Here is a 24,584-nt window from a genome sequence, read left to right as displayed (position 1 = left end):
ATGGGACGCCAACAGAGGAACTCAGTACATGTGTGAAAACTAGCAATTTTCACTCTGCAGAGTGGAGAGGTGGGAATGGATGCTCTCATGTTCATCTTCCAGATTGCTTCAATGTGTGCTATAAAGACAGCTAGGCAATAGGCCTCAGCATGTGCAAGAATTGCTTATCTTTTCTGTGAGCAACAAGAACAATTAGCTTTGTTAATAGATGGTATTCCCAGATCATATTTTCCCCCAATGGATCTCCCTTCTTCTAAGTAGCTGCTTGTGGAATGTCTTACTAAAAGGGGAATCTTATGAAAAATGCCTGCACACATAGAAAGTAAACCTTTCTTTTTCTTTCTTTCTTTCTTTCTTTCTTTCTTTCTTTCTTTCTTTCTCTTTCTTACGACAAGACTCATCAATAAAATCCATTTTGTTTAATTGCTGTACAACTTTTGCAATGCTGTGCTTACTAACATATTAATAATATTTGGAGGAACGGGGGGGGGGGCATCAGAGCCAAGTCTCACAAGGAGAAAATAAACATGCCAAGATGGGAAATGTAAAAATGCAACTGAAGATGGATGAGAATTGAAATTGTTTGTGCGAAACGCAAGTCTGCCTGATAGGATACAGTAAGGCCTCAAAGATGCTAACCATATGTTCAGGAGGCGGGGGGAATCCTTCCAAGATGTTGTAGATCAGCTACTGCCATGGTGAAGAGCTGATTCTTTTATAGGGTGTCCTTGATAACATCTTTCCCTGATCACAGTGATAGCTGTAGTTTTTTTAAAAAAAGTATACTTCCAAAATGTTGGGGATTGCAGCCATTATTGTTCACAGTACACAGAATCTTGATTTACTGAATGAAGATAGAGAATTGAAGATATGCTATGCACAGGCATCCAGAGGGGGGTGCAAGGGCAGTAGTTGCCCCCTCCCCAGATAAACCACAAACCCAAGTTTTCCAGATTTCATTTTAAAACAAAGAGTGAGTTTCTAGCATTTGCAGAACCTAAAGATGTGAAGAAAAATGTGAAGACACTATTCTCATTTTTTTGTGATAAACTAGCCTGCTCCTGCTTGCAATGTTTTATTGCCTGACCCCACCAAAACACACCCACACACCTACATTCTGTGGGCACTCATCATGCTGTGCCTATTACTCAGAAGAAATTGAAGGGGGCTCGCTACTAGGGTAAATCTGCATAGAATTGCAGTCTTTAACATGTGCTGTCCAGCGAATATATATGACATGCCTGCAGCTAGGTGTCAGGTATACACATGGCAATCTATCCAAGTTTTGCTCAGGTCCAGTTTGAGGAGGGAAAGCTTCTTAGTCTGAAGAATATAAGCCTCCTAAATCAGTGATTTTCTCAGCTTTGCCAGCATCTTGTCACCTACCCTTTGTTATGAAAGTTTTAAAATATTGAATAAATGGGTTCAAAAAAATGAAGGAATTAATCAGAAATGATTTCCCCGTAAAGCACAACACTTTTCATCTCGCACCCATCCACGACTTAAAACACATTTTAAGTATTGTTTAGCATGTGAAATAGTTTATTGATGCACGATTCATAGTACATTTATTTTTTTCCTCAGAACTTAAACCTGAATACCAGGAGAAGAGGGGACCATTTCAGCAATTTTCATAGTGCAGAAAAGAAAACACAGGTGTTGACATAAAACGGAGGTGCTTGCCATTGCTTATGTAACACCATTTTTGATACAGAACATAATTTGGTGCTTGCCACTGTTCATACACCACAGAGGACTTTATGCTAGATTTGAAATACCTCTCAGCTTCGTCAGGTTGTCATTTACCATCTTCAAAATAGACACAGTACAAATTTCCCTCTAATCATGGATTCTGAGAAACATGTTTCTTCTCTGTGTGGGTGTCTTTGTGCCTGCTATTTTGAAAAAGTACAACATTCCGAATATCTTCAGAGGTCTTAATGTTTGAGATAATTTGATTTTTGTGCATATGTTTGTAAAATGTGCAATAATAAATGAAAGAACCACAGGAATAATCTTAACACTTGCAAATGAGCAGTAAGTTAATTCCCTTTGGGGGAATTTGGTTTAGTTTAGGAATTCAAAAAAACATGAATCCACTGATTTCATAGCAACTGCTCAACATGTCTGAGACCTCATTTTTCTGTGAGGTCCAACATGTGTTCACCTTCTCCGCAGTTACAGGTTCACATACACACATAAATTCTGCATGTATCCATTTGACATAGTTGAGCATTTATACAGTTTCACTCTGATCAGATTTCCCTGTGGATTGTGTGTCATTTCCCCCACCTATTTTCTTGTTAATCGTCAGTCTTTGCCGGCTCCTATTTTCTTTCTGCCAGCCTGTGTCTATAATGTTCTTGCAGGTAGAATTGTGGCAGTGCTATGTGTTGAGTTTTCACCGAAACCTTACTTGAAAGTTAATGCTATGCAACACACAAATTAGTATTCATTTCCTCCCCCATTTAAAAACCTTCATTTGACCTATTTCACCAGGGACTGACAGCACGTCCCCATTCTCCAAAAAGGAAATTAGTGGATGGATGTGGAAACTGGTGTGCGAGGCTTAGAGAGACAATAGCAATACTTGTATGCACAACATCATCTTGCTAAATCTTTTGAGAACTGGGCACAGAGACTGCGAGTGAGAGGATGAAACTGAAATTATCTCCGCAACTCAATCTGGAGAGCCCCGTCTCTTATCAATTTCACTTCTTCGGTGAAGTGGCTTCAGACTGACTCAAAGAGGTGAAGGGAAAGCCTTAATAATTGCTCTTGCAGTCTTTTATACACAACTCTTGGAACTTAAGCAAGATGTTGTGCATTATCACAAAGCCAACAAAAACCAGTGCTAAGACTGAGGACTTTCCTCTTACCTCTCTGCAGTGGAAGCCTCTTCAATCTAGAGGGTGAAGACAACAATTTATTGTCAATGTCACTGTCATAGCAGATGGAGTTCAGACTGAAAACAGAGGGAAGGGGGGGGGAAGCTTTTGTACTTTCACTATTGCTCTTTGCAGTCTTTGCACACATTTAAGTTAAGCAAGAATATGGGCATTAGCCAGTTCACAGCTGTAATGAATACCAACAAGTGGCAATCCAGCAGCAGCAAGGCGTATCAGCAAGGCACTCTACCCCTGTAGCTCTTTAGCCTGGCAACAGTCTAATTTGTCAGCGCCTAAATGATATTGAGCATCAGAACAACTTGGCTACAACAAGGAAATTTTGCCCATGGTATGACTATTTTCCACCTTCCCATTTCGACTCTCTGACACCCTATCTGTAAAACCTAGCAATTCCAAAATATAGACGCGTTTTTACCCTTGCAAGACTGAATGTACTGCCCTCGGTTGTACAGATTCCACACAAAAAATGCTTATGTCCCTGTGGAGATGGCAGTACCGAATCAGTGGTGCATGCCCTTCTGGCTTGCACTCTTTATAAAGATTTGAGGAATGAGATTATCACCCCTCTTTTATTGTCCATTCTGTGATGCCCAACCACTGCCACAGTGTCCTCTCTCTTGGCAGATCAAGATGAGCAGGTGACAGCAAAGGTTGCAAGGTTTTTAGCTGGGGCAATCAGAATAAGATCCACTATTTGACAATTGGTTCAAAAACCTAAAATGTATTTTATATAATTGACTTTTTATTTCTACTCTTTGTATATTGTAACGTTGCTTTATTGCTGTGGCCATTGGCTGACGCAAATAAAGATTCATTCATTCTTTAGCCTGGAGGACTAACTTCATGCATATACATATACAGTACCACAGTAAATACAGTATGAATGGCAATGGACACAGATGTAGTTAATAATTACCACAGATCCCACCATCTAGAGATACTCTAGAGCAGGGCAAAAGGTGTTTACTGCCTACTGCTAGGGGACGCGGGTGGCGCTGTGGGTAAAAGCCTCAGCGCCTAGGGCTTGCCGATCGAAAGGTCGGCGGTTCGAATCCCCGTGGCAGGGTGCGCTCCCGTTGCGCGGTCCCAGCGCCTGCCAACCTAGCAGTTCGAAAGCACCCCTGGGGGCAAGTAGATAAATAGGGACCGCTTACTAGCAGGAAGGTAAACGGCGTTTCTGTGTGCGGCTCTGGCTCGCCAGAGCAGCGAAGTCACGCTGGCCACGTGACCTGGAAGTGTCTCCGGACAGCGCTGGCCCCCGGCCTCTTGAGTGAGATGGGCGCACAACCCTAGAGTCTGTCAAGACTGGCCCGTACGGGCAGGGGGTACCTTTACCTTTACCTTTACCTACTGCTAGATATTTGGGTGATCTGAAGTAGATTAACCTGGACTTCTGACCCCCAACAGTGTGCTCCCACACATAAAATTACATTGCTGAAATGAAGAAAGCTGCAACTAGACAGGAGTGCACAGCAATTTAATAGAGATGAAACACATATGCCAGGTGAATAAAGAATAATAAATAGGTCAATGTAAAAATCAACAAAAGTAATAAAATTTTAATTTTTATAGTAGCTAAAAAAATAAGCAGTTACTTTGTAATAAGAAAGGAAAGCGCTTGTTATCAAAAACACAATTCTTCCTTATTTTACTACATTTAAAAACAATTATATCACAACTCAACAGGAAAGGGATAATTCAGCTTTTATACTAACACTGATTAAAATGGCAGATTTGGAGAACTGGTATGGAGCCAAGATTCTAGCAGTCTAACTTCCTCCACTGAGAAATCTGAACAATTCTATTGAGAGACTATAGAAGGACTCAGTTACCACCTGAAACTCATTCATGAGGCCAGTGTCCGACTGTTCCTGCTTTCTTATTCTGGACCTTCAGGTGGATACAGACTCTACCTCTCAGTCCCTATTGTACATGCTACAAACTATTGCCTATTCTCCAGGTTCCCAATGGCTCAAACAGTACAGACAACATGTCTTCACAAAGTGTAGTCCAGAGATGGGGAACCAAGTGTTGTTGAACTTCAACTCCTATCAGCCCCAGCCAGCAAGGCCAGTAGCTGGGGATGTAAACCCGGGGCTGAAATGCTCCCTTCTGGCTTCTAGTACTATGATATTTGCAAGCCTACAGGACATCTTTTTCCCCTGAAAACCATTGATTTAGCCTGATTTTACTGCCATTTTTTAAAAAATACAATAGCAAGTAGCAGCGCCTCAGCAAAATGGAAATTATAGGTACAGTCTTGACAAATTTAAGTACCCTGGAGTCCCACTAGAATCAGCTTTAAGCACAAAGCTGATTTCAATGGAACTCTAGTGCACTTAACCTTCTCTAGATAAAACTGGCACAGGACTCTCTCCCACCCACCGTCACCTGATCTGACACTTCAGATGTGTTTGGGAACAGGGAATACAAGTTGGAGGCCCACCTGAATAAAATGTCTCTGCTTTAAATTTTAGAAGCTTGAGCCTGCTTTGGTGGAGTTTGGGAGAACCTATGTAATTATTATAATAGGCTATATTCCAAATGAAAATGAGGAATTAGATCATTATCCATTATTCCCTGTTTAGGGAAGTTTTAAATGTTTGATTGCATTATTATTATTATTATTATTATTATTATTATTATTATTATTATTCTGTTAGGAGCCACCCAGAGTAGCTGGGGAAACCCAGCCAAATGGGTGGGATATAAATTATTATTATTATTATTATTATTATTATTATTATGAAGAAGAAGAAGAAGAAGAAAACAAGAGAAGCCAATAAAAAATACCATCATTTGTGTTTGCTTCAGATTTCCTCCAACCCTTCATGTTTCATTGCCCTCAGTGATAGTTATTTCATTGGCAGTAGGAAAAATACACGGGTAATTTCACAAACAAGAAGCCAGTTTATGACAAATCAAAATTAATAGGTGTAATTTAAAGGAGACTGAACACATGTACAAGACACTGAAAAACCACCCAACTTTCCTTGGATTATCAACTGAGCGCTTTCCATGATCCAAAATAAAGCCACTCATCCCCTGGTAGAAGGGGAAGTATCCAAGATGGAACAAATGTCCTATCCAAAGCTCTGTTGGCTCACTGCAGCCAGGGTGGGAGGTGGGGGAAGCTTTCCCCTTTTTCTCTTCAGAAGCTTTTAACTATACTAATTCCAGTGATTGGTGAAGGCTCCTCATGGGTGGGATGTACCTGAAGAACAAGAAGCCTTCAGTTCCTTACACTAGGATCAACAACATGTCCCCCAAATCATACATTATCTGGACCACCATTCAGCTTTCCACAAGATACCACACAGTGTACAGCAGCCTGAGAGCCATCCCCTGCCAGTGCGACACCCTCTATGATGGCAAAGGAGCACTTATGCCTCTTCCAACAGCCCTGAACTTGGCCTTTGGATAGCTGTAGGATTGCTCTGTCCATCAAGGTATTATTTTATCCTGAACTCCATGCTTGTAGATGGCTCATGCATTTTGGTGCCAACAATGAGTGTGTTTGCAAAACAAGCTGCAGTGACTCTCCCCATAATTTAATTTTTTATATTTTTTTTATCACAGGTCCTTACAGGAAGAAGGAGCCCCTACATCTTTCCTTCAAGTGCAACACTGTCCAATCATGTCAGATCGTAAAAGAACTGAATATTAATCAACAGCAGCAACAAGGCTGCAAAGTCAGCAATAAAACTACTTTTATGCCACGCAGTGCAGTCAAATATTATCATCTGCAATGGAAACCTAATGAATATTTCATGTAGCAGAGCTTCAAAATCTGAAGAGCTTATTTTCATTAAGCTCTTGATTTGACACCTGTCTCTTTAAAAGGGCTGTGAATTTTATCTGAGGTAATCAGAAGCTTGACTAATACTAGTATAAATATATTTATTGCATATATAAACTTCTGCAGGAAGCAGTCTTCCTGGATGTGTCCTTTCACGTGATGGGACTTTCCCTTTAAATGTGCAAATCAAAGACTAGATGCTACAAATTACAAAGATGCAGCCAAAATCAGCTGCCTTGAAAACTCATTCTCTCCCCTGATAATGTCAAGTAATCAGAAAGATATGACATCACTGTCTTCCAAATTCTATGCCTCCGCTAGCAGCATACAGTGAAATATATAAATAACAATAAACCCCTGCAAACTATGGAGAAAGGCCATAGGTCAGTAGTAGAGCATCTGCCTCGCATGCAGAATGTGGCAAATTCAATCCCCAGCATTCCAGGTAGGGTTGGAAGAGAGCCCTATCTGAAATCCTGGAGAGTTGTGGCCAATCCCTGTAGACAATACTGAGCTAGATGGACCAATGCTTTGACTCAATAATAGAAGGCAGTTTTCGATGTTCGTTTGTTGCAGTCTGGTGGCATGGATGCTGCATTTATATATGGGTGGTATCATGGGTTTACCCCAGTGTGAGCAGATGTGACTGTGTAATGCACAAGCACACAATACATGGCCCTAGCATTGCTCTGAGTCAAAGACTATAAATGCATCAAAACCTTTCAAATGGAAACTCAATAGATGGTCACTTTATTGGTGTATTCCCCCCCCCCAAAAAAAATCAGCATTTCCCCCTTTTTCACCATACATCAGTGGTTAACATTATTTGGCTGCCCCCCATCAAGCTGCCCCCCCCATTTCCCTGGGCAGTGGGTTGGGGGAAGCAGCTGGGCAAGGAGCATGTACTCTTGGGTACCACAGCCTAAATGTGCCCTGGATGTTTTCATGTAATGGTATCCTCTGTAATCTCCAGCTGGTCTTTCATGGTCTACACCTGGCAAGGCCAGCAGGTGTTGCTGGTTTGGTCACTTCAAAGATAATAAATAAATAAATAAATAAATAAATAAATAAATAAATCATACATACATACATACATACATACATACCCCACCTATCTGGCTGGGTTTCCCACAACCACTCTGAATGGCTCCCAACAGAATATTAATAACAATAAAAAGCGATAAAACATCAAACATTAAAAACTTCCCTAAACAAGGCTGCTTTCAGATGTCTTCTAAAAGTCAGATAGTTGTTTATTTCCTTGACATCTGATGGGAGAGCAATCCACAGGGCGGGCACCACTACCGAGAAGGCCCTCTGCCTAGTTCCTGTAGCTTCACTTCTCACAGTGAGGGAACCGCCAGAAGGTCCTCAGAGCTGAACGATGGGGATGGAGACGCTCCTTCAGGTATGGGAAGAAAGCTGGCTTCTTATTGTAAGGAAGGCTAGCTGTGGGGGGATGTGGGTCTTGGTGAAATACAAAGGTTGAAAAGGGATGTGGGGAATAGGGTTGGTGAGGAATGTGAGCAGGGGCAGCAGTTCCTCCTCAAGCAGACCATTATTTTTTTGCTCAGGCCTCACTTTCGACATATACACATTTTTACTTATCAGTGGGTTTCTTGCATACATTTTTGAAGTACCGGTAAGTCAAGAGTCCCTTCAAGTGGGGCTTTAGTCCATGTCTTTCTACAACTCTAAGTATATGTAAGAGACCACAGAGAGCTTTATTTGATTTGGGGTGCAAAGGAATTGCCCCATTGTCATGTTAGAGCTAGAATTTGGACAACACTGCTAGATCAGGGATGACAAGAAAGAAAGATGTTAAATAGTCAGGTCAAAGCACTGATGAAAAAAATCCTCATTAATTCAATTTCAGTACCATACTCTAATCAGCAGGGAGGTTGCCTTACAACTGCAATTTGTACCGTATTTAAACTTCCTTTTGTTGAAGCTTTAAGAAGCACTGTCAACCAGTTTCTCTCTTCCTGGCACAAACCAAATCTAAAGAGACATGAATAAAACTCAGAAGACTCAAGTAAGTACTGAGGATTATGGAACTAACTTATTGAGAGGCTACATCGACTAGATTAAAACCAGAGACATAGTTCTACAACTGATTCCCCAACCCACCAACCCAGCTATGAACTAGTAATAAGATTTCTATAAATAAATGCACCCCACAAGTTGGGTGTGCTGTCACATTTTTCTTCCGTAGCCTTTTCTTGCAATTATGGTATTAGCCCAAACTCCATTTGCTGGCTTTCAGTCATATCAACCTGAAATCATAGAGATGATTTCTCAGTAGAGACAGTTCTTTTTCAGAGAAGTAAAAAGAGACTTCCACCGCCTAACTCCACCCTCTTCTCTACCCTTGACACTTCCGTTTCCTGTATTGCGTCTTCCTTTCAGTGCTAGGGAAAGAGAGAACTGTGGGGGCTTTCTTTCCACTTGGACAGCATGATGGCACCACTCTAGAGAGTCACCTTTCTCCATTCCCAATATTTTATTCCTTTTAGACACATCAAACAACTGGGGACATGTGGCAAAAGAACAGAGAGCTGATACAATAGAAGCAAGTGGGAGAGAGCAGCCCACACTATCTCAAGGACAATTCCAAGGATAATTCCAGCTTCAAATGACAGTGTTAAGTTGTGGGTGAACGTATCAGACAACACATCGATTCTTCAGACAGCTCTTGTTTATTCACAGGCCAGAACAGAACTGAACTGAAGGGTTTAGTCAACCTGCTTATATAGAGCTCAACTACAACGCAACAGTAACAACTTTCTGTAACTATCCAATCACTGAACGTCACATTCAATTCCTTATTTGCATATGTGGACCTGAGTGAAAACTATCTACAGTATCCCCCTGCTGGCCCAGGGTGAGAACTTCAGTACATAACAGACAGAGTTGGGAAAGAGGCAACTCTTTCCTTGTCCTCCACAGTCCTGTTGAGCTTCATCAAGCAAACATGTTATGATTAGATGAGGGGTGGCCAATACAGTTCTATCCAGGTGTTGTTGAACTATAATTCTCATCAGTCCCATCCAAGAATGGCCAGGAGTCAGGGATGATGTGAGTTGTAATCCAGCATCTGGAAGACACCACTAAAACAGACCAGCTTTCTTCATAGATAGACAGACAGATACATCACAGAGCAGTGAAGCATTAAGTACTGCACAGTTATTTCAAGGACTACTGACCTTTCAGAAAACTAAAGCTATTGGATAGAAATCAAAACTTCAAGGCAATAAAACAGAATGAGACCCCTTTGTCTTAAGCATGAAAGTATACTGCTACAACTAGTAAAGCCCCACTGGATTTAATAAAGAACTGCCTTTGGCATATGCTAAATATTCTTTTGACACCCGCCATATATACAACAACAAAGCTGACCTTACCTCAAGTAATCTATGACCAGAGATTCCATAGTTAGGAATTAAAAGTCTGCTTTATAACATAAACCAAAAGACTGACAGCAGGAAATTGTGCCTTTGGGTTAAAGTTCTCTAAAATATACATCAGAAACTTGCAATTAATATGAAAAAGAGGCAAGCAGAATAGACCAGAACAGGTGCTTAGATTACTAGAGAGAAATGCCTTCTCAAGAGCTTCTGTTCTAAGGCTAGTGGCCAAACCAGCCAATAATGGCTTGAGGACAAGAAATAAAAATGAAAGTACTGTCCAGCCTCATTATCTTTCTAGCTTTGGGGAAGCCAGACAGACCACTTGGGTTTCGTGCTATTGGAGGTCTATGATTAGGGTTATAAAAATCAGCACATTTATCCATTCTCTGGGATAGACATGGGAGGCAAGGAAATGAGCAAGCTGCTTTGACTTCTGGGGAGGGATAAACAGCTAGAAGCTCACCCTTTCTTCCCCAGAAAATGGCAAGATGTCGGCTGAGAAGGGCAAGGTGCCTTGTCTAAAGTCTCTGCATAAGTAGGTTGGTTGACGGTGTCCAGTTTCTTCCATTTTCTGGGACCTGTGTTACCAAGGAGTGGTGATGGTAGCAAGTACTGAATAGTAGGAAAACAAGGAAGTGGTGTAAGAGGCTTTCCTGAGCCCCCTTCTCCACAGGGAATGACCTATCAACACAGAATACATGCATACATAGAAGGGGTTTCTGTTGTTTTTGTTTTCTGCTTCTGCTTTGGTGTATAAGTGCTCAAAATAAATCTCACCCTCAACATTTCCAAAGAAACAAGCAAGAATAATGCAGAATTTGGTGCTGTGGTAGCCTATGTCTTTGGGGAAATGAGTATCATTTCCCCACTGGGTCCATTCATGGTACACAGGCAGCTTGGGTAAACTCAAAATTAACAAGTATATTGAAAGGAATTGGATGGTTCGTTTGATTTCTCAGAAAATCCCCAATGCAGCAGTATCTTCAAATGTGAACTCCTTTCAGAAGTCCCTTGTTTACCTGAGGCAAAAAAATAGAGAGTAAAAATGAAGTAATTAAATATAGATTTTTTTCATCTCAGAAAGCTAAAAAGCTAACACCATGTTGCTGGGTGGAGGGGTGGAATATAAGAGTGTTCACAGCTCCCAATACCTGTTATAGGCAAAATAAGCCGGCAGAAGGTGTATCTGTAACACTGACTATAAAAATTCAGCTACTAGAGCTAAATTCTCCTTTGTGGCTGGATGATACACAAGCGTGAAAGCGTTCTGTGTTGAAGAGTATATTTGACATCTGGATTACATGAGGATAGGAGCAATGAAAGTGTCTCTTCTGCTTCAATAGCTGGGACAGGCACCAAAAAATCACGCCTGAAACTTTCTCACAGGAATTTAAACAATGCCAACGTCCAAGGTTTTGAACTCTTTATGCCAAAGGGCTGAGAGATAGATGGATCGGTGACATTTTAAGGTTGGATAACTCTCGAAGTTCTAAAGCACAAAAGCATTAGCATAACAACTGAAAGCAGATAGCCTGCAATTTCTACTGGTTTGCAATATTAATTTCTCTCTCATGCAGTTAATGAGATATTGGCTACTAAAGTTGCATCCAGTATGAGTAGAAAGGTGGGGGCACAATGCTCTTCCATGGCTACCATTCATTAGAGAAGAATGTAAGAACATAAGATGGGTATGCTAGATCAGACCATCTAGTATAGCATCCATTGTTAGAAACTCAGATATATAAACTAGGCACCAGATATATAAGCTAGGCTCTTTAAACCAAGATTACAGATGCCAAAATAGAATGTCTGGTTGCCATTTTGGGGTAAGACAGCTGGAAAGTCTTATTGATGGACTGACTGTGATTGATTTTCACTTAAACATCTGGCTGGTTCAAATGATAACCTTGAGCTAGGATAAGAACTTTAAGAACTTAAAGAAGAAAAGTCATTTGATCCAGGGACAGTCCACATATTGGCCTATTCTGACCTCTTTTTCTTAATGGTGACTGCTCCTGCTCAGGCTGCACAGAAAAAGCATTTTGGCTCCTGAAATTCATTCTGATTGTGCAGATAAAATAAAACTGATAGAATACTACAGGATGTGGTATTAGTGTGTGAAAACAGTCCAGATCCAGTGATTCTCCAGGCATGCACATCCAGATGATGTCAGGTGCCATCCTGACACCCAGGCATCTTCACTTGGTCACGTGGCTGATAGCCAGATACAAAATGCACCTGGCTAATTTTGAACAGTGACAGCATCCTGTTCCCGGCACCCTGCTCACCTGCATTTCCCACCAAGTGATATTCAGAGGCACCTGCACTGTGGGAGATACAGAATATGGAATATGCTTACACAAGGAAACATTGTTTATGGGCTTACCCTATGGTTGATTCACACCACTAAGCTTTATCCATCAGATCATGTAACTTTTTCTTTACAGCTCACCCCATGTACTACTCAGTTCACATTATTTTTTCTTCACAGGTATGGCTGTGTGTTCTTATATACATGGTGGAAGGGCACCGGCGGCTGGAGGCCTCATTAGGGAAAGCGTGCCTCGGTTTAAGAATGGTTTTGGTTTAAGAACAGACTTCTGGAACAGATTAAGTTCATAAACTGAGGTACCACTGCATTTGGGTACAATAAGGTTGGTTGATTCAGACTCTTCTGCTATCCAGAACTGCCATATATTATTTGTTTGTCCTATGTGTGTGTCCAGAGTGACTGTGGAAACCCAGCCTGATGGGCAGGGTATAAATAATAAATTATCATTATAAATTATTATATGTATTTTTTCCAGGGGAAGTTTCCCTGAGGCAAAAGAACAAGGGGGGAAACCAGACGATTTTTGGACCTGCCCTATTGAGTCTTAACATTAATCACTTATCTTCATTATTTTCCATTGTGATGTTCTGCTAAAGAAAGCCCACTCACATTTGTTATGCTTTACACGTGCAGTGAAGAATTTGAAAATAAGCTTCTATTCAAATGTGTTTCTTGCACAATAACTTGAACTACAGAACAACCCTATTTAACATTTGAGAAAGAGAAACAAACATCTTAGGGCGGCAATCAGAAACTGGTTTAGATCCAATGTGCATAAATATTATGGCAGAAAAAAGGGGAAGAGAGAAATGCATTTGTTTAAATCAAATGGACCGAATCAATACCTACTCCACATCTACTTCTTGAGGATCAATCATGTCAAGGATAAATCTACAATTCAGGCAAAACAGCATTTAGTTTTAATCTAACTTAGTCTCATTAACTTTGTAAGCTTTGGCCCCATTGACTTTTTGTGTTCTTAGAGTAAATGACAAAACACACTTTCTTACGCCAGAATGTTCTTGTAAAGCATCTTTGTTTATGTCCATGTGGTCCTTGAATGTATTGATTTTTCATCAGGTGATTTAATACAAAAACAATGGAGCAAATTAAGTTCCTTTCAAACAGCTTCACTAACCTGACTGGGACCAAGTAAGAAACACAGAATTTTCAAAACATTCTACTTTTTATTGTTAAACTCCTACACATATTGTCTATCCTTAATATATAGCATAAGACGCACCTAGTTTTTGGAGGAGGAAAACAAGAAAAAAATTCTGAATCCCAGAAGCCAGAACAGCAAGAGGGATCTGGCTTCTGGGATAGCCTCTTGTCCTGGCTTCTGGGATAGCCGCACACAGCCTCTCTCTGGAAGCAGGATGAAGGCTCCCCCTGCCCGGAAGAGGTTGCGCGCGGCTAAGGCAGAAGCCAAGACAGCAAGAGGGATCACTGCGCGGTGATCCCTCTTTCTGTCCTGCCTTATGGGATAGCTGCGTGCAGCCTCTCCTGGGCAGGGGGAGGAAGGCTCCCCCAAGAGCCGCACTCCCTTTAAAGAGCCGCACACACGCTCCACGCGGCTCTTTAAAGGGAGCGCTGAGCAGAGCCTCCCGCCTGCATTCGCTCCATAAGATGCACACGCATTTCCCCTTACTTTTTAGGAGAGGAAAATTGTGTCTTATAGAGCGAAAAATATGGTACTTTGAAGCTTCAAAGCATATACATTTCAGTAATCCTTGAGTGTCAGCCAGGCGCAAAAAAGTGGCATCCAGACTTTTTGAAGTGTTCGCAAATGGAGAATCTTTAGGCACAAAATGCACCAGGCTCCCTGCTAATTTTGAACCCTGTGAGGAACGCCCTCCCATCAGATTTCAAGGAGATAAAGAACTACACAAATTTTAGAAGACATTTGAAGGCAGTCCTGTATCGGGTAGTTTTTAATTTCTGTACCATGTTTTTATATGTACTGGAAGCCGCCTAGAGTGAAGAGGGGTGTTGTTGTTGTTATAAAAATGGTTGTAAACTGTCATGAAGAATTTTGGTCAGCGGTGAAGTCCATAGTTAGTGAAGTGTAGGTAGGTTCCCACAAGGCAAGACACAGTGATAACAGGAAGAACCTTTACTGAACTAACAGAACTGGACAACAAGAGCAAAGCAACTGCTTATATACATTTCTGAAGGCCTGGGCCACTCCCACTCCCAACGTGATTGGCTGTCTAAACTTCCAAGCTGCGAATCATGACTCAGGAGTTGAAGGGCCAATGGCAGAGGCCCAAATCCTGAAATGTTCTGTGATTGGATATCATGTATCAAATCACAACACAGGGGCTCAGAATCCTTAGTCCAGACTCAAGCTCAGGCAGACACAGACCACTGAATACGTAACAGTTAGGACTTGCCTGGGATCATGACGCTTTGGGACTGAGAGGCATGGAGTCCAGGCTCCATTAATGCAACAACAATGGAAAACATTGACGTTGACATTGATAAGTGAAAAAGAGGCCACCACAGAAGACGGGGCACTGCCAGGAAATATGTTAACTCCCCTCACTTCCTCCAATGTTGGGACCACAGTAGTAATAATCACAGCACTTCCATATGTGTTTGTATTTTCCTATTATCTTTCTTTCTCCAAGTTGTGCCAGACTCCCAGCATCTTCTTGATCATATCACTTCCATCATCAAGAGCTTCCCTGTAGAAGAATAAATTTAGCTGCATCGCAGTATGAGATACTTTCACTTTATTCCCAGCAGACATTAGGCCTATTGGGCATCCAATACTCCTATATGATCAGAATTGTGTGAGATTGCTGGGAGTATTTCCTCTGTTGTGTCTCCCCTGTGTCTGGTCACGCTAGTTTCCATATGAAGATCTCTTGTGGGGAGCCTGCTGTACTTGTGGGGGCTCCCCACACAATTCCAAACACTGCACAATCAGGGTTTTTAATTGTACAGGGAGCTTCCCCAGGTACAACTGACTCATAACTGCAGACATTTGTCCTCCAGCACTTGAAGGGTGCTTGGGTTAGGAAGAGGGATACAACAGAAAGAAGTGAGGAAGCAAGCTCATCCCTGCTCTCCCTTGTCCAGTTCTAATCATGTGGTAGAACTGAATGTCCAAAATGGAACAATTAAATCCTTGGATGTGAAACCAAGGTTCTGTACCAATATGTAGACCAATATTGATTCTTCTGTGAGATCCTAATACACACACACTGAAGATTACCTCTGAAGCAAAAGCTCAATTCAGATAGCAAAAGATATCAAAATCTCCCTCTTGATTTGGAAATCAGGAACACTCTGGAAGTTTTTACAATCCCTCCTTCTCTGTCATCTTCCCTGTTTTGCCTAATTACCTTCTGCCTCTGCATGTTTTGTGAGTTTTTGTATCTGGATCAGGCTATCTGTGATTTAGTACTGCAAGCTAAGAATTGCCTGCAAACCATCACTGGAAACCAGCTCTGGAAGAAGGTTGCAAATCATGGTTTGGAAGGCTTTGAATCACGTCCAAAATACACAGCAGCTCACCTATGATGGCATGGAAGAACAGAACACAGCATTGGCATTAACATCATCTAAATAACTAACTTCCACCAGCAAGTATTCCCTTGGGCAATTATGAGCCTACTGCAGGCAGTTTACATAGCACTTTGGTCCAACTATTTTCAGACTCGATTAGCATCACAGCATAACATTAGTGACACAACATTAGTAACATTCATTTCATAAGGAACAAATCGTTATACAACATGTAGTGTAATTAATGTTAGAAATAAAAATAAATGCCAGGAGGAACCAACAGTTGGGAGTGAGAATGTTGAAAGGGAATGTTCTCAAAAACTATGAACTCCATACTCTAATTTTACAGAAGCCATAAAGCATTTTTAAATGCTAAAAATGATTCATTCAAAACTATATAAAGAGAAGAAGAAAAGGCAGGAAATAATTAGTGAATGCACTATACAGAGCCAAAAATGAAAATAAGTACAAAAAAATACAAAATTAAAAAACAAAAATATGGATATGGATTATGGCAATATTAAACTAGATTAAAAAATCACAACATATCAAGGCATGCTCTTAAAAATAACCTTGCATTAAAGTATTTCTTCTTGCTTCAGCAGAATCCCATCAAACTCAATGGAGTTACTCCAGAGTAATTAATTGGAGTACATTGTGTTATTTTTTTCCTGCTTAGAAATTGCTAGTACTTGTACAATATTGGTGCAATTTGCTTGTGATGGTTTCAAGGGTGCTTAGATTCTGCAGCTATATATATATTCAGTTCAGCAGTGCCTTACAAGCTCATATTAACATAAGATACATTATGTTTTCTTTTCTGAGGACACAAAAAGTAAAGCAAATGGAGCCAGTGTAATACAGTGGGCAGAAAAGGACTTAGAGCTGAGCTCTATATCCATCACCATGAAACTTACTGAATGATGACTGTGAGTCAATTACTCTCTTTCAGACTAACCTATCTCACAAGTCTGATCCCTTGCAGTTTATTTGTACCTCCCAAGTCTCTCCCAGATAATGGATAAAATGGAGGCATATACTGTATGCTGCTTTGACCTCCCTGAAGGAAGATGGGCTTGAAATGGAATACACAGTAGCTGAACAATATTCTTTAGTAACTGTGCAAGATGATAATAATTAAATGGAAGCCAGTTCATACAACAGGTTGAAACTTAGAAAGCCTCCCCAAAGCAGGCTGATTCAGAACAAGGTGAGCCACAAACTCAATAGCTCAATTCAAAACATATCTTTCTATGAAGGGAATGTACCATGGTAAGCTGTACCCACAGTTAACTAACAAACTAGGATCTGAAACTACAGTTTGATACTGGTGGGTTTGAACTAACACTGGACAGAACAAGCCAAGCTTCCAACATTCAAAGGTTATGAGATATTGCAGTGTGTTCATACCAGAAACTTAACTTCCTTTCCTCTGCTGCAAAAGCAGAGATAATTAGTGAAAGTTATAAGAATGCACCAAATTGTCCTCATGGTTTAGTATTACTATGGTTTAGTATTATGAGTCTATGCTTTTCCATTCATCTGAAACAGATCAATGTGTGTTGGAGCATTACTTTACTACCCCATATGCCCCAAATCGTCACTATGCAAATAAATTCTTAAACGGAACTAAAGCTTCAATCCTAAACACATTAAAAGACAGTAAGGGAGCAATGTTACAAGAAGGTGGGCTAAAGCAAGACCAGAGTAAATTAAGCCGGCATAAAGTACACCAGATCCAATTTCTATTCAGGAGCAGGGTTCTTGATGGCTGAGGCAGCCTAAACCTAAACAAGCCTTTGAAAGAGCGTTTGAGTTGCACCACCTGTTTTGCTGGCTTAGTTTCTGCCTGTTTGCCAGGTCACATGACTGAGCTGAATCGGTTTTGGATCCCCCCTCTGGCCCCACCCCTGCCACGCCCCTTTTTCAGGTTTACACTGGCTTAAGGTCCACAAGGCTGACCTCAGACAGCTGGAATGGGAATAATAAACCCAGGTATCTCTAATTGAGCCAAATATGGGGAGTTAACAGGATCCTGCTGACCCAGCTGCAGCTCCACTGGATCCAGATCCTAATTCCACTTATCCCAGAAGATCTTGTAGCAAGGTCAGCTTTCATGAAGGTAAACCTTTACAACAGGTACTTGGCTTCTCTGAGATATAGGTCTGCTTTCACAGATCACTACTATTATGATGACTGGAAAGATAGTTTACCATCTGAACCCACCCCATGTAAGAAGAGCCTTACAACTTAATTGCAGTTTATTCATGGAGGTGAACAACTTCAATAGAATTCAGTAATAGGTGCGAAAATGATTGCAGCCTCAGCAGGTCAACCCAATTATCTTGTCTTTGATTATGGGCATTCGTAAACGTCACACAGGAACTGTGCAAAACTCTACCCAGATTTCTATTCATCTTCTGTTCTGGTCTTCTAGGAATTACGCTGTGCAGTCCTATGCATCTTTACTCAGAAGTAAGACCCTCTATGTTCAATGGGGCTTCCCCCCTTGTAAGTTGTTAAAGATTGGAGCCAAACCAGGATGGGGTTTTTTGTTTTTTAAAAAAACTTATATCCCAAAGTTGCTTACAACAATAAAATATACATTAAAATGAAACCCAATCCTCAAAACGCATTAAAGCACCATCAAAAGAAGCAACCAACATCATAAACTCAGAAAAAAATAAAAAATCAATAAAAGCAGCAACTCCAAAAACCAAGTGAGCACACGGTAAAAGGAAAATTGGCCTAAACATATTCATAATGGGTGGTAGTCAATGAAATTTTATTCAGAGTAAACCTATTGACATTAGAACACAACTAAAGGTAAAGGCAGCACTGCATTGAGTAGTTTTTAATGTCTGATATTTTATTATGTTTTAATATGTACTAGAAGCTGCCCAGGGTAACTGAGGAAACCCACCCAGATGGGCGGGATATAAATAATAAAATTGTTGTTAAATTAAGTCCATTAATTTCAATGGGTCTACTCAAAAGGTCTTCAGCTAAAGGTCTTCCTAGAATATCACATTACCTGTATGGCCAAACACCTAAAACATATAAGTGTCAACGTTTGGTGAATTTCAACCAGGAAAGCATCCACAGAGCAGGGTAAGAAAAGAGAATACAAAGAGGTATTTTGGTACATCAACCATAACTTTCATTACTACATGAATTTATAGCAATCTCTATAAAAGGCATATAAAAAGACATTTACCTATTTGTTCTCCTTGTTCTTGCGAATCACACATATTATCTCACTGATTAAGCTGGTATTTATCACATTTTCCAGAACTCCAACATTTCATTTCAGAAAAGGATAAATTATCCTTGCAGAAATTACCTTTCAAATGAACAACTTTTTATAGTTTCTCAAAAGCAGTCTCCGTCTCTGAATGTCCTAGGAGTAATAAAGATAAGCTGTGTCCTTCACATGCAGAAAGCCCTATCTCTTCAGTGAAGCTCACTTGTTTTGATAGGGAAGGATTTCTTGTTCTAATAACTATAAATCATATCTTTAAAAACCACCAAAAACCAAATGAACTATAAATGGAAATTAATTAAAAGTGTAGTTAAGTGCAACAGCACACAAATCTCAGCAATTGGTATTCAGAGGTGGTGGAACTTAGTCATTGGGGTGAGTAGTTATTGCTATTATTATTATTATTATTATTATTACCACCCTTAGGTAATCTTATCTAATCCTCTTTTAAAGCCATCCAAGTTGGTGTCCTTCTCTTCAATTCGAGGGAGTTAAGCTCCATAGTTTAACTATTCAATGAGTGAAGAAGTGTTTCCTTTTGTCTGTTCTGAATCATCTAATGTTTGGCTTCATTGAATGACCCAAATTCTTATGCTATGTGGGGATGGATAGTTTCCACACTTTTGTCAAACTACGTACAATCTTGACACCTCTACCCATTTTAAAAAATGAAAAAGCCCAAATTGTTGTAACCTTCCCTCAAAGTTGACTTAGCCCCCTGATCATCTGGGTTGTCTTTTTCCAAACCAGTAGCCAGTCTTAGTAGCTGATCTTAGGGACAGGATACATATTTTTCATAGAAAAGCAGCAATTTCACCTTTGAGTTATTTGAGAGCCCTCAAGTTGATGCCATCTGGGATCGGTGATTTGTCAGTAAGACCTAGAACTTCTCACCACAATCTTCCTCAGCTCCTCAGACTACCTTCCTGAGAAAGTTATTTCAGACACTGGAATCTGCCCTTCATCTTCGAATCTGAAGACAGTTGCAAAGAATTAACTCAGCTTCTCTGCAATCTCCTTTTCCTCCTTTAGCACACCTTTCACTTTCTTGTCATCCAGACATCCATCAACATCCTTGATTATTCTCCTATTTCCAATATATTTAAAGATTTTTTTTTGCTAATGGTCTTTATGCTTTCAGCAATGTGCTCCTTGAATCTTTTTATTTGTTTGTTTTTGCACCTGTGAGCACACATGAGGTCTTCCTTGATGCTCACAGAGTCCCCTCCCTCCATCAAAATTGCTCTTCAAAGGAGTATTCAATTATAGCCAATTGAATAGGTTGCAATGTGTGCTTGGTTGCAGTGGGTGTGGTGGCCATTATAGTTTCTGTCCTTAGCAGATATGCCCACAGGCCAAAAGAGAATGCTGATTCCTGCCTTACTATCTCCTTGCACTGCATTTCTTGTGTTCTCTTTTTTTTGTTCTCCCCATTTGGACAATACTTCCATTTTTGGAAGGAAGTCTTCTTGCCTCTAATAGCTTCTTTGACACATTAAATTAACTATCCTTCCTGATCTGCAGCATACATTTGAGCTGAGCTTTTATTATTGTGAAAGAGAACGTATTACTGAATAATTTCATCGTATAATTCTGAATTGCCTGGTGCATTCATCATGATCACAGTTCTTGCACCTCAACTGGGTACACCTTTGATCAAATTCCTGCAAGCTACCTTACTGCAGAATGTTGCTGACTTTCAAGATTTTGCCCCCAGTTAGATGGGGGAAGAAATATGGAGAAAGGAACGATAAACGGAGATTACAACAGATACTCTAGAAAATACATTGTGTGGATTTAAGCAACTGGTATGAGATACTTTGGATATTTGTGGTCAAATGGTTGAGAACTTAATGGACCATGGAAGCATCTAGTAAAATTAGGATGAACAGATTGTCAGAAAATGTTCCATCTGTTGAGTGGCTAGCCTACTCAACCTGAATGGCACGAGTTTGACCTATGACATTCAGCAAGTAGATTTCCTTCCTGCAACCAACAATAAAATCATGGTATCTTACAGTAATAACTCTAAATTCCTCACATGCAGTCAATGCAGAGCTACTCTTTCCCACCTAGTCACAAGTATTTAAAAATAAAAAAGGGTATTAATGCTGCATTTCAATTAATAGCTCTCATTTGCAAGCCCTGCATGGTGCTTTGAAGTCCCAACTTCAGAACTTCAAAGCACCCTGTCACCTGACATTATTGTGACATCAGGTGATGGACGGGTGGGCAGCCTCACCCACGGTGCTATGTTCCAATAAAGATCTGCCTGCAGTGCCAAAAACAGGTTCCGCACCCCTGATTTACAACAAAGCAGCTCCACTAACAGCTGAAACCTAATGAAAGAATATGTGCCAATGTTTCCATTTTCAACCTCAAAGGGAAAATCATTCATGCTTTCCATTCACTCAGACCCTTACTAATAAGCAAGACCCAATCATTCATCTATCGTATAAAAGCCTGAGATAGCCAGCAGTTATTCCTTTCATATTATACCCATTTCTAGAGGGTTAGCCAACAATCTGGGTTAGTCTGCAGCAGCAAAAGCAGTGAATGGTCTTGGGTACCTGATGTCATCATAAATTGATCGATTGACTATAAATCTATTGGCTTTCACGTTGTGGGAGCTACAGCAAAAAACTTTTCCTTTCTGTGTCTTAAATGTGCCCAGCACAATGGCCTCCCCCTGCGTCTAAGCCAGGAGCCAAAGTAAACAAGGAAATCCAAAGTAAGGGATGTAAGGAAAGAAAACTCAAAGAGCAGCAGTTCGCGGTACCCCTCCCCCAAAAAACCCCTTGGAGATCAACAGGTTCATACTGTGACATGAGGGGGGGGAACCCCCACTGGAAACAAAGCTGCATTTCAGTCACAAGGTGCTTTTCGACTGAGATTTGGCTTTCTTTTGACAGCCACGACACCCCCCCCCCAAAAAAAAAGAACTTCCGAAATCCACAGCTATATAGGTAGGTTGTGCGTGTTTCGTAAAGCGGGGAGAGAAGAAACGCAGGCAAAATGCCATTTTCAACCCAATACGCGCTCGAGAAGCAGACAACCGCGCCATCCCCTCGATAAGGCAGGTGCGCAAGGGGAAAGCGAAACCTCCAAGCAGCGCGGCGTTGCGCCTTGGATTAAAGGAGAGGGAAACTGCCTCCTGGTCCTTGCCTCCTCCCTCCAAACTTTCCCGGGCAGTGGGGATCCGGCCTCCCCTCCGTCTCCACTTCCCAGGGGGTCGAACCTTTCCATCCAGGCGCCCCTTGATTTAGCTGCGCCCCCCATGCCACGCCGGGGGTCGAGGAGGAAGAAGGAAGTGGTTGCCTGCCCATCCCAAACCTCCCTGCCCGGTTCCCGGGGAAAAGAAGATCTTAGCACAGAGAGAGAGAGAGGCTGGCAAAGCTAGGCGAGGAAGCGAAGAGACGCCGTGCCTGGGAATGGGAATCACTCACCGCGCGCCCGCTTGCCCTGAACCCGGCGGGAGCAGCGCCCTTTGGAGCAGCCGAGAGAGCCCTCTGGAGCTCGGCGGGGAACTTCATCAGCTGCCCTTCCTCGGAGCCGGGGAGTCTTTTGCTGCCGGCGCCGCCGGTTCCCCTTTGGCGCGCCGCTCTCCGCGCTGGCTCGTAGGCTCCACCAGTCATAAACAGCAGCAGCGGCAGCCTCCGCCGGCGAGAAGGAGGGCGCACGGAGGACCAGGGCGATGCCACTGCTGCTGCTGCTGCTGCTGCTGCTGCTGCTCTGCTCCACCCTGCTCGGCAGCTGAGCTGGGACCGTCACCCAGCAGCCAGGGTGGAAGCAGGAGGCGCTGCGAGGCTGCACCAGGGACGCCCACAGGGTCCTAGCGCTAGGATGGCGCATCTCTGAATGGGTGCGTGGGTGGGGGATAGAGGGAAAGGTCGCACGCGCACATACATTGTCAGAGAATCATAGAACTGGAGAGTGGGGAGGGAGCCCGAGGGTCATCTAGTCCGACCCCCGGCAGTGCAGCAATCTCAACAAATCATACATGACAGATGCTTAAAACCTCCAAGGAAGGAGAGTCCAACACCTCCTGAGGGGGTCTGTTCCACTGTCGAACGGCTCTTACTGTCAGAAAGTTCTTCCTGACGTTTGCTGGTACAGTGGTACCTCGGGTTAAGTACTTAATTCGTTCCGGAGGTCTGTTCTTAACCTGAAGCTGTTCTTAACCTGAAGCACCACTTTAGCTAATGGGGCCTCCCGCTGCTGCCGTGCCGCCAGAGCACGATTTCTGTTCTCATCCTGAAGCAAAGTTCTTAACCTGAGGTACTATTTCTGGATTAGCGGAGTCTGTAACCTGAAGCGTATGTAACCAGAAGCACCACTGTAATGGCCTTTCTTGTAACTTGAAGCTACTGGTTCAGGTCCTAGCCTCCAGAGCAGGAGACATCGAATTTGCTGCACCCTCCATGTGACAGCCCTTTAGATAATTGAAGATTCCTATCACCTGTTTTCTAGGCTAAACATACCCAACTCCCTCATAAAGCTTGGTTTCCAGATCCTTTATCATCCTCCTCTGCACACATTCCAGCTTGTCAATATCCTTCTTTACTTGTGGTACACAGAACCATGGGCGTAGCCTGGATTTTTGTGGTGGGGGGCAGCCAAAGTTGTTGAGCCCCCCTGCCCTCCCCACCACATCCATGCACAGAACTGGACACAGGTGTGCTATGACCAAGGCAGAATAAAGCACTTCCCTTGATAGGCACACTATATTTCTGTTGATGCAGCCTAAACTAAGATGAACCTTTTTTTGTTGCTGCATCACACTGTTTACTGATGTTAAGACCCCTAGATCCTTTTCACATTTCACCGTTGTCCCCCATCTTACATTAGTGCAGCTAGTTCTTCCTGCCTAAGTGCAGAACCTTAAAAGGTAAAGGTACCCCTACCCGTACGGGCCAGTCTTGACAGACTCTAGGGTTGTGCGCCCATCTCACTTAAGAGGCCGGGGGCCAGCGCTGTCCGCAGACACTTCCGGGTCACGTGGCCAGCGTGACAAGCTGCATCTTGCGAGCCAGCGCAGCACACGGAAACGCTGTTTACCTTCCCGCTCTAAAGCGGTCCCTATTTATCTACTTGCACTTAAGAGTGCTTTCAAACTGCTAGGTGGGCAGGCACTGGGACCGAGCAATGGGAGCGCACCCCGCCGCGGGGATTCGAACTGCCGACCTGGCTATCGGCAAGTCCTTGGCGCTGAGGTTTTACCCACAGCGCCACCCGCGTCCCCCTAAGTGCAGAACCTTACATTAGTCCTTATTGAAATTCATTTTCTTAGTTTGTTCCCAGTTCTCCAATCTGTTAAGGTAATCTTGCATCCCAATTTTTTCTTTGGCAGCATTGA

The 24,584-nt window shown here is 42.0% G+C and overlaps 1 protein-coding gene across 1 annotated transcript in view; it reads right to left on the bottom strand.

The window, feature by feature from the left end:
- Positions 1-22,967, bottom strand: part of SPSB4 (splA/ryanodine receptor domain and SOCS box containing 4) — a 175,669-nt gene extending 152,702 nt beyond the window's left edge. Inside the window, exon 1 of the mRNA XM_083443028.1 lies at positions 22,675-22,967. The gene's annotated coding sequence lies outside the window, so the exon portion shown is untranslated. The remainder of the gene's footprint in view (positions 1-22,674) is intronic.
- Between the last annotated feature and the right edge of the window lie 1,617 nt (positions 22,968-24,584).

Source organism: Podarcis tiliguerta, assembly GCF_965153285.1.
Source record: "Podarcis tiliguerta genome assembly, chromosome: 5".
Lineage (NCBI taxonomy): Eukaryota > Metazoa > Chordata > Lepidosauria > Squamata > Lacertidae > Podarcis > Podarcis tiliguerta.
Note: the sequence above shows the minus strand (reverse complement) of the source record. Positions and strands in the feature narration are given on the sequence as shown.